Source organism: Galeopterus variegatus, unplaced genomic scaffold, assembly GCF_000696425.1.
Source record: "Galeopterus variegatus unplaced genomic scaffold, G_variegatus-3.0.2 Scaffold5199, whole genome shotgun sequence".
Classification (NCBI taxonomy): domain Eukaryota; kingdom Metazoa; phylum Chordata; class Mammalia; order Dermoptera; family Cynocephalidae; genus Galeopterus; species Galeopterus variegatus.
The window spans coordinates 31965-46310 of NW_007731310.1; positions in this window are offsets into that span (position 1 = coordinate 31965).

Here is a 14346-nt window from a genome sequence, read left to right on the forward strand (position 1 = left end):
GCGAGGGGCGGGAGCAACACCGAGGGTTGCGATCCCGTGGCCGGTCCCGGTCCGGTACAGGGGCAGATCCGTTGCTGGACACGGAAAAAGACAAAAAGGAAAAAAAAAAAAATTCTTTTTCATCTTATTTCTAACCTTTAATTTCTGCCTAGAGGTATGTATTTCATGCAATGTAAGTTTCCAGAATAAATACTTAAAAATATTATTTAAGACATTTATAAGATATCTAAAAAAAAAAAAAAATCAAAAGCAACCTCCCATTGTGCATCTACCATGTGATGCAATTTATGTACCTACATCCTTAAGTCCATTTAGAAAATTGTCCTTCAGCGAAAGACAAATCTGAGGTGTAGTGGCAGGCGTCATGTGCTCAACACATTCTTTCTGAATGAATACATGAATAGAAGCATGAGTGAATACACAATTAAAGCAGCTCATAAATGAAAGGAGCAGCCTCAGAAGGTACTTATAAAGAAGGCTGAGGAGAGGATTCTTCTGCACTGAAAGAGTCCATGACAATAATCCTGTTTCTTTACCTCCCTATCCAATTATTTAATCATCTGAGTGCTCCTACTCTGAACTAGCTCCAATCTCAGGTATGGGTCTAATCAACTCTACTATACTCAGATACTTTTAAAGCCTTTTTTGAACAAGGGAGTACAAGCTAGTCAAACAATCAATTAGTTAACAATTAATTAAATTTATATATTCGATTTTATACATTCCAGTATTTTGGGTGCCAACAATTGTGCTTTAGGCTAACTCGCAGTTAGCTAATAGTATAGTCTATACACTTTCTTCTAGAATGCTGACAGAGTATACAATGCTTCCTGCACCAGCTTTACTGCACAGGTCCTTTTACCTCACTTTTGGTGCGTTAACATTGCCAGTCACTTTTTTCCTCCATCATGCACATTACTGTCACATTAATCTTCCTGAAAATGTTCATACACATCATATCTCCTATGTACTCAAAAGTCATTAAACACACCTCATTCTCCCTGGGAGGATGACTCATAAGTCCTTATCTCCAGTTCAGATCTCTCTGAGTTCCTGATCCAATAACTCTCATCTCCCTTTTGATTCTCCGTTGATACCTCAAACAGCAAAACAAACATACTATCTACCTTATCCAACCTCCCATAAAGTTGCTCTACTTGTATTCCACACTCTAGTAAATGCCACTATATATCCTGACCATCAGCTCCCCAAACATCTATCCTGATCATCACAACCCCCAGGAATTTATCTGGACAATCATCTCCCCAAATCTGAGAGTCTTCTCCTTCCTTATCCCCCCAAAGTCAATCAGCCACTAAAGCCCACTGACTTTAGCCCTATCTGTACCCCTCTGTCCATCCTCTTCTCTATCCAACGCTGTTCTTAAACTCTCCTTTCCCTTCTATTGAACCACTCAACAGATTTCTCAGAGTTGGAACTCCATTCCCAGTTCTTCCACAAAGCCTTCCTTAATTTATCTATCCTGTGAATGCAGAGAAGTTTTCATTTGTTCACTCAACATGAGGCAATGAAATACAGCATCACACACCAATTTCTGATGGTCCATCTTTTCTCTAAAATATCTTATAGAGAATAAATAATTCAATATAGCCAAAAATTATAAACCATTTAACATTATCTCCAAGTGCTTTTAGCTAAAGCACAGGAGGAATTTCTAAAGCCACAAGTGTCTTCCTCCTTTTGCAAAATGTTCACTGTGCAGCTCCAAACAGGAGTAAGTTCCATATAATCCACACCATTCTAATAACCTATATGATATGTGATGCAGCAATGAACAAAAAGCATATTTAAGAACACATTTTATGGATCCCACATAGATACCCCTTTGGATAGTCTCTGCTACTGCATCATGGAAATCTTTGGTGTTGTCTTTAACTACGATTACTAAACCCAGAGTGGCCTCTCCAGAACACCCTTGTGGTCACTGCAGAGTCTGGTACTATTTTTGCTAGTTTGGTCCCTTCCCCAAGGGATGCATCAATGTCACTTTTGTGGTGCTTAGTACAGCATATACAAAATCACTGATGAATAGGCTGTATGGCCTTGTTAATTATAAGCCTTGTTAAGATCAAGGTGGGATGACTTGTATATCACTCCCTTTATCAGACTTTGTCCTTGAAAAACACAGATTACTCTGACAAATCACTCTGTACAAAGCAACAATTGACTATAATCCAGTATCCTACTTCCTCTAAATTTCTGATAAACTGATTTTATAGTGATATTTTCATGTATTTTAGGAAAGAAGACAATGGATAAAATCCAGGACAAAGTCTTTCCCTTTTAAACAAGGTAAGTAATACACAGGATGTTTCTTAATGACCAGAAATTGCCAGTCTCCATAAACCAATGTTACATTGAAATGCCCTGCAATAACCTTCACACATTTTTTAAATGTTACAGTTATGTGTAGAATTCATTTTCAGTATTACCACCAAAAACATAGGTATTGGGACCCATGTTTTCTCATTATGCTCTGCCAAGAATACTATTCCTCTTGCCCTATCCCAACACTGCACAACTTAAGCTATGAACTGTCCAAAGAATAGTCCCCAAAAGAAGGCTTTAAGTAGAACTACTCACCTTTCCATAAGAGAACACTAGAAACAAGTCTAAATTTCACGGGTCACCAACCATCATCACTGGACTCGTACTCACTTGGCTCTGCAAAATCACCCATACCCATACCACCCTCCCTCCCAAATTCCTTTCTGTGCCTTCTAGAGCTCATGGTCTGTCATCAACAAAATCCCCTCTACCCTCATTCTCCCCTCCAGATGTTCCCTTCACCTTCTTGTTCTAACTGAAACCTGGGTAGTACCTGACTACTCTTTTTCTCTTGAAGTCCCTTCAAATAGGGGTGGCTTTATCTCCCATTCCACAAATCCTGGGAGTGGGGCAGGTGTCCTCTTTGTTCTCACTGCCACTTTCAGATCATTCTTCCTTTTCTTCTTCAGAAAATAAAACCTTGTTTACCTGAAGCATATGCATCACATTATACCACTAGCTACACATAGTTGTTGCATTTATCTACAGAACTTCTGGCTCAGAGACTCTTCCCTACTACTATTTGTTCTTGGCATCTTCATCAAGTGCAGAGGCGATCCATCCTGACCCAGCTGTCTGACCTCCCACTGCCATGATCTTGTTTTTATGTCATCCATGGTCACACACAGCCTCATTACAACCAATAAAAATCCTGACATCAAGTTTCCATGCTACAAATTCCTACTTACTTTCTTAGCTATCCCCTTCCAATAATTCTTCAACCCCAACCAAACCTCCCCTCCACTGACCTGTCTCTTTCCCAGTGTAGATTACATGTCAATCACCATAAACACTCTTATAACCCTCAACACCTGTGCCCCTCTCTTTGTTTCTACCAGACTTGTGAGGAAAAATCCCGATCCTGGTGGTTACCTCTTCACCTGCACTGGAGCTGGGAAAAAACCACACAGTTGTGCTGGCTGGTCTCTCTTCAGATTTATAACCAGTAACCTCAAACAAGCTGTCAGCACCACTAGGTGACTCTACTGCATTTCCCTAGTTAATTCACTCATCCTCTCTTCTGAGATCCTATTTACATTTTCCTTTCCCTCTTCAATTTTCCACAACCCTTCTTCCACCTCAGTGTCAGATGACGACTTTTATACTTCTCTGAGAAACAAAAACAATTTTGTTCAAAGGTCACTCCTCAAAGACCTTGTCCCTGCAATCATCACCTTTCTCACATTATTGGCTTCTCCCTCTGTATTAGATCATTCTTGTCACTGCTCAAACATGCTATATTTTGTTCAAAGGTCACTCCTCAAAGACCTTGTCCCTGCAATCATCACCTTGCTCACATTATTGGCTTCTCCCTCTGTATTAGATCATTCTTGTCACTGCTCAAACATGCTATAGCAACTCCCATATTTTTTAAAACCTCTCTTAAAACAACCACCCCATTTTTCAGATCCATTTTTATCACAAAACAATTCAAAAGAGTTTTCCTATTTCTATTACTTGTACTATCATTCCACGGTTTCAGGTTAGAAATCCTAGAACCATCTTCGTGCATTTCCATCTCTCCTTTATCTGTTAGGAGAACTATAGGTTCCTCCATCAAAGAGGTGTGCATCTATCTCTTCCTTGCTGTTTCTTTCCCCTGCTGCCACTTCCAGTGAGTCTCTGTGGGACCACATCTAACTGAAACAGCTCTCCAGAGAGCCTCTTGACTGCAATATCTCCCTTTGCTAATCTGTTCTGCATGCCCCACAACCCCTGCTTGCCTAACAGTGATTTCATCAAGCTCTGTTTCTCTCTGCTTATACACCTGCAATGATTCCTGACAGTTCTGTTACCAGGCTGAAGCTCCCTACACGATTCTTAAAACATGTCATAATCTGGTCCCATCCTGCCTCCCCATCTTTATTTCTTACCTACCATCACAAAATCCTGCTCTTTTAGACCAGTTTCTCAAGTGTCTTACATATAAGTCATGCAAATTCTCATGTCCACATTTTATTCTTTTGTCCACACTGTTGCCATTCTTGAAATCCATTATAAAATTCTAAATTGTTCAGACTGTACCCTCCATGATACCTTATCATACAATTCCAGGTCATACTTTCTTGGCCCTGAACTCCTGTAGTATTCCAAGTCTCCATTGCTATTAGTGATTTAATTATTTATAAATATAATGTCAATACTAATCCTTTCATGTACAATATATAATACCTGAATATAATGGGGCTTTTTCCATCAAAGTTGTTTCTCAGAAAAGGGAAATCCCTTAATCCTGACTTCTTACAAAATCTCACATATTGCAGGGTGAACAGCAAAGCATTTGTACAAGATACATTAACCTTAGATGACCTCAACCAATTCTACTTTTGGATTATATAGAAGCCACCTGATAAAGTAATTTATTTTTTTTTAAAAGGTAAAGAAATGTAATCAGATACAGTAATTATTCCTGTGGGAATGATCTTAAAATTGGAAGTGCTGAATCTTGCAAATAGCCTTTTTAGAATTGCTTGAAAAATCAATGAAGTTACTCTCCACATTGCGAGAATCATAAATACACACCTAACAAATTAAAAATGCAACTGTCCTAATTTTATGTGAATAGATATTGGGTTGTAGGAGAAAGCTTCCTGTGATAGCATCATACTTAGAATGAAAAGCTGCCACATATCAAACAACTTAGATGGTGGTGAAGAGGTTGTGTTCAGGGGCAGGGTGTTAAGTGACTTGGAAGGTGGCTGGAATGACGACAGTGACAGAGAAGGTTAACACACTGGAAATGTCTGAATAAAACACTTTTGCGAAATGTAAGAATGGCAAAAAGTAATGATTCCAAATTGCTGTCTTACTTTATATAATGTGATTTTAAATAAGTATGAGTAACTAAATTAAGAAATTAACTACTTAAATAGACAGGTAACCACATCATCTATATCCCTAAATGTTTATATTCTGAAGCTGGCAAAATACTCTTTTTTAGTAGGCAGTGGGGGTGGGGACAGAGATGAGCAAGGGGCAACCAGACAATAGGAATGAGTTAGGAAACTGACTGCACGGTCTAGACTCATGATGGGACCGGAAGAATACTTGGCATGGTTGGTCCTAAGCCTGTTACACACCAGTGGGTTGAAGCTTAGTTTCCCAAAGCTCAAATCCAAGGACTGAACTAAATGTCATCTAAGAACCCCTTCAGAAATAAAATTTTTTCTATTGTTTTCTACTATATTCTCTTTTAATGATTCAGCAGCATTGGTAAATATAAAGAGAAATTTTGTTTTACAGGCTCTTATAAATTTCCTATTCTTTATTACCATTTAATATAACTGGAAACAATACATTTCAGAAACTTCAATCTGCTCCTCTGTCCTTATGAGCTTGATTTCTGGACTTTGGTACTCCAAACTATATTATCAACCTTAGAAAGACATCGTTTTAGAGATAAAAGGTATATTTTAAAATGTTTCATTCAGCACTTTTTCCTCTCCGAGAGAAAACTGGGGATAAGGAAAAATTCACTGCTGGTCTGGGGCAGGGCTGAGACCCAAGCCCAGGCCTTACCTCTTGTTAATTTTGGTTGTGAGCCATGGTACCTAGCACTGGGCACTCCACTCAGGATTACTGTGGTTAGGAATCATATTTTCATGTTCTCAATCTTTTTTCTAGGTTGTTTGCAAGAATGTACAAAAGTTATGAGACACATTAGTATAATTTTCTTGTTACTTTAAAATAATTTTGACTTCTCGAAAGAGGTGAAGTGCCTAAGGACCCATCCACACCTATGTGATTCTTGCTCCCTGGCAAAAGCAGCCTAAGTTTCAACCATTGTTACACAATTCTCCTGCCTTTTTAAAGAGAGACTCTTTCTCACCAGATGAGCCACATTTCTAATTAGCAGACTCTCTTCCTGGAGCACCATCCTGTGGTAAATCAAGTGGAATTGACCTGGTGACAACAGATGCAATCTCAAGCACACCACTTGTGAAATCATCCATTATGCAGAGGTGACCCAGGCAGGCTGGCACAAGCTACCCTGCTCACACAACCAAAGCGTCGCCATTCCATGGCTCCCAAGAAACACACACACAACATCACATCAGCACCTGGTAAACTTTATGCATCTTATTTGGGATTATAAAAGCTGCCAATCTTTGTAAGCTTGCCTTTTCAAGCTCAAACACTATCACTGCTCAGAGTTACACAATGCTTATGACTTACAGCTCACGACTAGATGGTTAACAAAATTATCGCTTACCTTCAATCCTCTTTAAAGCTGAAAGGCACATATCCTTCCTTGGAAACTCAAATGGATTGTTACAGGTTCGAATGGTGTCACATTCACATTTCCCATTGATTATATTGCAGCCAGAGACAAGGTTTTCATTGCATGGTTCAAAACCAAGCAGCTGGTCATCATCCCAGTTCTCATCTGTAAAACAGTTAACAACCAGACAATGTTTGCTTGTAGCTTCATCCAAAGGCCTGTTTGAGAGTAAAAAAATGCACAGATATGTCATAATTAACACCCACTTTTGTCACCTCAATTTGTAAAAGGCAGTTTGGCTACAATTTTATAACTAAATGAAACCCAACCTTCTCCTAACAAATGAGAAGACTGATATAGAGCCATACATGTAGACATTAAATGCTATATATACAAACATTTGTGATCAAAAACCATGACTTCTCTTATGTGCTATTGCAACAACTGAGATTCCCTTAAAATTTTTAATTCTAAACAAAGATTCCTGGATTTTCCCACATCTGACAAAATTACAAGAGGGACATTTGTCAATCTATGAAATTATTTTTTACAAAGATAATTTTTTACTCTTTTCAGTAGAGATCAGCCTTAGGTTTAAAACAGCTCTTCAACTTAATACATCAAGGCAGCTAATAAACATCAAAAACCAGACACCACCAAGAGTCAAGGATGAGATACAGTGTGTGTGTGTGTGGGGGGGGATGTCCTTCACACGTACTTCAGGACAGACTGCTAGTGTCCATCACTGTCCATAGTCAAAGGCAGAAACAACAACAAAACTAAGGGCTTCAGCCTAGTGAGAGGCTGAAGTCATTGAATTCTGAAGATAAGACCCAATCAGGTCACGGAAGTAGTAAATATAACAAATAAAGCAGACTTTAAAACCAGCTTTCATGGGACCCAGCTCAGAAAAACGCAACAAACATGTCAGAACCACATGCAGGATCAATACTTAATAATACTCCTCAGCGCTGAAACACCTCTTATAGGAAACCAGACTATTTCCCTATGAATCTCTGAAACATTATATGGGTTCCCCCTCTTAACGTTATCTTTTCTAGATACTTTATCACACCTGAACTGGGTAGTGACTGTTAAACAGCAAACATGTTTCTGATAACCATATCTGGAGAGAATTTTTAGAAGTGCTTGAATTTAAGAAAACTTAAACCTGTTGCTCAAACTACGGCAGGTATAAATACCATCTTAAGAATGTGTTTTCATAGAAGGCAGTATAAACAAACAGCTCTTGTTTTTACAGGGCCAGCCTTTTGCTCCTGGTGTCATCACTCAATGCATAAATTAGGCAAGAGACTGCTCTCCCTCACTGAAATAAGTTTCTTGTCAAGGGTTCTTACGGAGACTATCATTTACAATATAGAGCTTCAGGGAAATTCTTTGAAAAGGGAGAACAGGAAATCTCCTGTATTTTGATTTCTAGAGTTCGGGGTTACTTATTTGATCAAAGCTTCAGCTCTTAGTAAAATAATAATCTTTTGAATTTGACATTTAAACAGAAACGAAATTTATCTGTTTTCAAATGGTTTCCTATTTAGCCTGTATTTCGTCCTTAGAAATACAATGCATATAACATATGTACATACACACAAAGGTACATTCGTATCTTCAAGGCAACAGTGAAATTACTAAAGCACAATGAAAGGAAAACCAGAAAAGAAAATAAGAGTACTTCAAAAAGTTCATGGAAAGATTTATATCTTTTACTTCTATTTTTCCATCAACTTTTTGAAGTACCCTTGTATACTGTAACAATTCAACATGAAAAAGAAGATGATATTTGTCTTTAGTTACGATATATGCAAATATGTAACTCCAAGATAGTTCAACCCTAGGAATTTAAAAACCTGTAAGAAAGTCAAGTAACATTTGCATCACTGAAAAATGACTTATATTTCTCCTTTTTTCCTTCATATTCCTGAGAGGAAACACTTATTACTGGTTTTGTAAAATATGTGCAGTTACTGTACCACCAAGTTGAGTTGATTCTACCACTGAGTTTTTTCCACCATAAACACCCATTCCCTTCATTACAACTGAAACTCCTTGAAGACATCACTCTCCTGAACCACTGTGATGTCCTCTGTCTCCCTGCCACTATTTTCTTGTCCCTCCACCTCATTCCCCATACTATCTCGAGAACCATTTCCTCAAAAAGCAAACCCGCTCAGTGGTTCTACCTTGCCAACAAGATAAAATATAAAGTTCTTGTCAAATATAAAGTTCTTCATGACATGGCTTGTTCCCACTCCTACAAACACAACTTCCACCAATCCCTCTCATATCCTAATGCTCTAAGCACTCTGAGGTTCTCACTACAAACCTGTAATAACGGCCTCCATGCTCTGCTCACAGAGTATCATCTGCCCGAACACCTCCTTCTCTTCTTCCTCTCATAACTCCTAGTCATCCTTCAAGACCTAGTTCTCTTTTGAGAAGTCTTTTCCAAGTGCCCCAGGAGAATGAGCTGCTCCACCCTCTGGCAAACATGTGCACAGATCTTTTGTCTCCTACCATAGTGGTTCTATGTATGTGAAACTTCCTCAATCATTGAAGAGGAGGAGCTGGGTCTCATTCAACTTTGAATCTCCTTAACGCCAGCACTTAATACAGTGTTAATAACTATACATATTTATCCTACCATAGTGGTTCTATGTATGTGAAACTTCCTCAATCATTGAAGAGGAGGAGCTGGGTCTTATTCAACTTTGAATCTCCTTAACGCCAGCACTTAATACAGTGTTAATAACTATACATATTTATATATTGATTTTCAGGTCATTGGTATGGTCAACGCAGTTGTGTGTTTTTTAAACAAAAAAGGGTATTATTAAAAAACATATATGCATATATATAACATCACAAGAAAAACTATGTTTCACGATAATATAGAGGACATGGAACAATACAAATCTTATTTTAAAAGCTTATCATGCAAGCATTGTGTGAGGCACACATTTTAATGAAATGCTTGGACATCATGGTGCATTTCTCACTAAGCATCATCTATCATTAATCTCTTTCCCAGCTCAGCTCTGAGGCTTTGCCTCTTATCACCTGATATATTGATTTTCAGGTCATTGGTATGGTCAACGCAGTTGTGTGTTTTTTAAACAAAAAAGGGTATTATTAAAAAACATATATGCATATATATAACATCACAAGAAAAACTATGTTTCACGATAATATAGAGGACATGGAACAATACAAATCTTATTTTAAAAGCTTATCATGCAAGCATTGTGTGAGGCACACATTTTAATGAAATGCTTGGACATCATGGTGCATTTCTCACTAAGCATCATCTATCATTAATCTCTTTCCCAGCTCAGCTCTGAGGCTTTGCCTCTTATCACCTGGCCTGCATCAACAGTCCTTCCAAGAAGCCCATCTCAGAGCCAATTTGTTTTCACTGCCAGATGCTGTTCTCTGCCTCCCCACTGGAAGACCATGTCTTCTGAATGTGAAATCAGAACTAAAAGTCGACTGCCCTTGATGATCTCCCTGGCTCTGAACTGTTTTCTGCTTCTTTCCTGGCAGAGGCTTCTTGGCACCAGCAACAGGCTGCACCTGAAGATGCACAGGTAAGCCTGATCGTTCCCTCAGGAAATGTCGCAGCCTCCATGTCCAGTCAGAAAGAGCCTCTGACTCTGAAGATAACAATGTCTTAGGTGCTTTTATTTTCTTTTTTGAGAGGAAATCTTTTCAGTTCTCTGCCCCCTCCTAATCAATACTTTGTTTTTCGTCTTGGCAAATAGTTCCCCTAGCAACCACTGCTGTATAGTATCAAACAGAACATGTTTTTGAGAAAAATGCTCTCATGGTTTTCTATTATAGAATATTATACTTTAAAATAACTTAATGGAAAATCAACAAGGATTGAAAGCAAAAATTTAATGAGGCTTAATTATGGAAATCAAATCTGAGCAAATTTGAGCCCAACAGTGCTGCTGATGGTACTTGGCAAATTCTGTTTTCAAATCTTTTTTCCTTAGTGAATCCACATGTACAGCACAAGGATCAAAGTTCTGATTCTCTGACATAGTTCCTGGTTTCTCCTTGAACTGATCAGGGAAAAAAAAAAAGGTTAAAAACAGGGTACTCCTCTTTAACTATTTATATCAAGTAGGTTTTTGTACCTGGTACTCTGTGTTACAAGATGTTGGCTCCTAGCCTGAAAGGTCAAGACAACTGAGGTACTGGTGCAAAAGGATTTTTAGGTTGGTTGCTATTGCAAGATACCAAAGTAGAATATTAAATAAGTTATTTTCCCTAAATATAATATGAGAGAAATCTAATAATTTCATGTATGAATTCAAATTCATTCATGTTCAAATATGTCCAAGTATGTCAGTACAACAGTTAAGAGCCAGGTATATCTAACTGCTCACCCAACATCTCCACTTGGATGTTTAAAAGACATCTCGAAATATAATGCTTTTCCTCGAGACAACCACTCTACTCCACTGTGCTGAATCACTTTATGTGTACAGTCCATCTCATCCCGCAGAACATTAGTAAGATGTGTAATCAAGGCACTGAAACTTGATAAAATTAACAAGTTGAACTGCGTCAATCAAGGGAATTCTTAAGGAAAACTGATTTTTTATTTTGTTTAATCATTTATTATTTATTGCAAGTTCATGGTGGTGAATTTGATGACTTAGTGGCCCTGCGATGTGCCACAGCCTCTATTTATATGAAGATGTCAGCAGTTTTACGCACCATTGTTTTTGCACCATCAGTGCAAAGTTGACACAGAGAAAAAAAGTGAATAAAATTTTAATATTATGGAAATAGTTTTAACCTTGGGTACTACCTGTAAAGGTCTTGGGGTCCCCCAAGGGTCTGCAGCCCACAATTTGAGAATTGCTGGTCTAAAGAGTAGTACACTTGGGGTAAGGCAGCACAGGACCCAGGTCTGAGAAATAACAAAGGAGACTGGGTACCCTTTTCTCCTAACTATAACCACTAAATGTATGTATTTTTAATGTGATTTAGCTCATATGTAATTGGTAAATAGGAAAATGGTGTCAGCATAATGCAGATGTTATGTTGGTTCATATGTGATTTTTTTCCAGCATGTTACCATTATGAAAAAATCAGGAGCAAGTCTTCTCACAACTGAAGGGTCTTAGCAGTATATGAAAACCTTAAGAAAAGGTTGAGAATCTTGTTTAAATTCCTTCCTTTAGTGCAAAATATGACTGCTCTAGTGGCTGAAATTTCCACTATATTAAAGTATCTGGGGAGGTCCTAAGTATAAATGAAAAAGCTAGAGGTATTCTCCCCTGTATTTTAAAAAACATGATGAAGAAACTACTCCTGGATCTTATGTTTAATTCTGATGACACTAGTTTCCATTAAAAGTGAATGTCTTTAAGTCCCCATGCCCCGAAAGGAAGTGGAATGAGCTACAGAGGGTGTCAGGCTCCAAAGGATGGGCTGCCGGGGACTTAGGTGCAAATGCCAGGGACAGCTTACTTGGGTATTTTTATTTGGGTTCTTACTATTTATATCTATCCTCTATAGACATAGTTCCATAAGTTTTGAGTGACCTCTCCCCTAACCCTATTTTTCCTAGCAGCTCTCTTATTTTTAGTGTAGTAAACAATTCTGCAGAACATGAATGGGTTTTTTGCTTGTTTTAAGAGCAAACATTTGGTGCCAAAGCAAAACCACCTGTACTTCCAAGAGCCACATTCAGTTTTGTCTTGGACTCAGTCTTTCTGCTTCACAAAGTATTTTCTTTTTTTTTTCCTTTTTGTCTTTTTTCGTGTCCGGCAACGGACCGCAACCCTCAGTGTCGCGCCCGTACCGGACCAGGACCGGCAACGGGATCGCAACCCTCGGTGCTGCACCCGCCCCTCGCTCAGCCAGTGAGCAGGAACCGGTCTGTATGTGGGATCCGAACCCTCGGCGGGAGCGCCGCCACGCTCTCAAGCGGCGCACTGTAGCAGTGGGCCACCGGGCTGGCCCCAAAGTATTTTCCAATATTCTTGGTGATGCCTGAAATTCCTTCCTTCTACCATTTTTGATATACAAGATTTTAAATGCGAAGACTAGTTAGAAAAAAGCTGCCCTCAAGAGAGTGAATAAGGGGACATTACGGAGAAAGATGTGAATGAAGATCTCTTACAAGATGTATGGATTCATATTCACCTCCAGAGCTGTAAAGCAGCAGCCCCAAGGAACACATTCCCTCTGTGCTCAGGAGCTACAGGAAGTGGCCGTGGAAATGCTACCTGACTGGTCCTGGATTCAGTCTCTTTGCCCTTCAAAATATCTTTCTTTCCATCTGCTTGCTGGTGTCTGAAATTCCACAAACATGGAATAAAACGTTTCAGGTATGACTGCACTTACTGAACATAGTACTATGTATTAATGTGAAATCTCTGCCTTCCTCAAGATGGAAGGCATTTGTACACTCAGAGCCTTACCTTTTCTACCTTGTATCTGTTTAGGTTAATGGAGTTTACTCCAAACCAAGAGATAGCTGCACCCCATTATGTGGCAATCTACTTACCAGAAATATGCTATAGCAGATATTAAAAAGCAAGAAACAAATTCACGGTACACACTCAGAAGCTCACAGTAATGGAATTCTGTTGGCAGAGGAGAGGCTTCTGGGAATATATATCAAATTAATTCTCCAGCTGTTCATATATCCCTGTGGCTACAGGAAGATGCAAATAGCTAATACTGGCATCTCCTTCCATGCCAGCCTAGGAACTCCAGTGTAATATAAAATTGCTGCTCTTAACAAACCCAGCTCCTGGCTGGCTGTTATCAGGCATTCAGTTCTGCTTGAGGAGGATTCTAATGCAGTGAGCTTTCATTCTCTATGCTTTGAGCTTAAGGTGGATGTTTGGAAAGCTGGTGCTTCCCGCTCCCTCTCTTCCTTGTGCTATGATCAGTGCAAAGCAGGAAGGGCAAATTTATGGTTATCAGTAGAAATGATTCATGTTACCCAAATCTGTTTTATAGGCATTTCCACAAAGTGAAACTATGTTAGGCATATGTAACTATATACCAGAGCAGACAAAGCCTGAATCTCTAAATTGGAAATAATAAAACATGCACACAAATATTTGTTGAAGACTAACTCTTAAATGGATGCAAACCTCTAAACATAACAAACAACAAAAACACTGATTCATATTATGTCCAAGTGAGGAATTCATTGAAAAACAAGCTGTACTGATCCAATTTACTAAATCGATTTACAGTAAAACATTTATTAATGATAAGTATATCCTCCATCATCACACCATTCATCAGACACCTTAGCAATACAACAAAGACCAGAGATGAACTACAGAATGTGAATTTGTTCATTCTTTCTTTCTTTCTTTCCATCATTCATTCCTCTAACAGATATCTACTATGCATGAAAAAGGTATCTGTTATGCATCAGAAACTGAGCAAGGTGCAAAGGACTTAAGATGCTAGGAAAGAGGAGTTGACAGTACAATCTTCCACCATTCTAACAAAAATCATACCAAGTATGTGAATAAAACGTTCCTAGGACTCCTGAA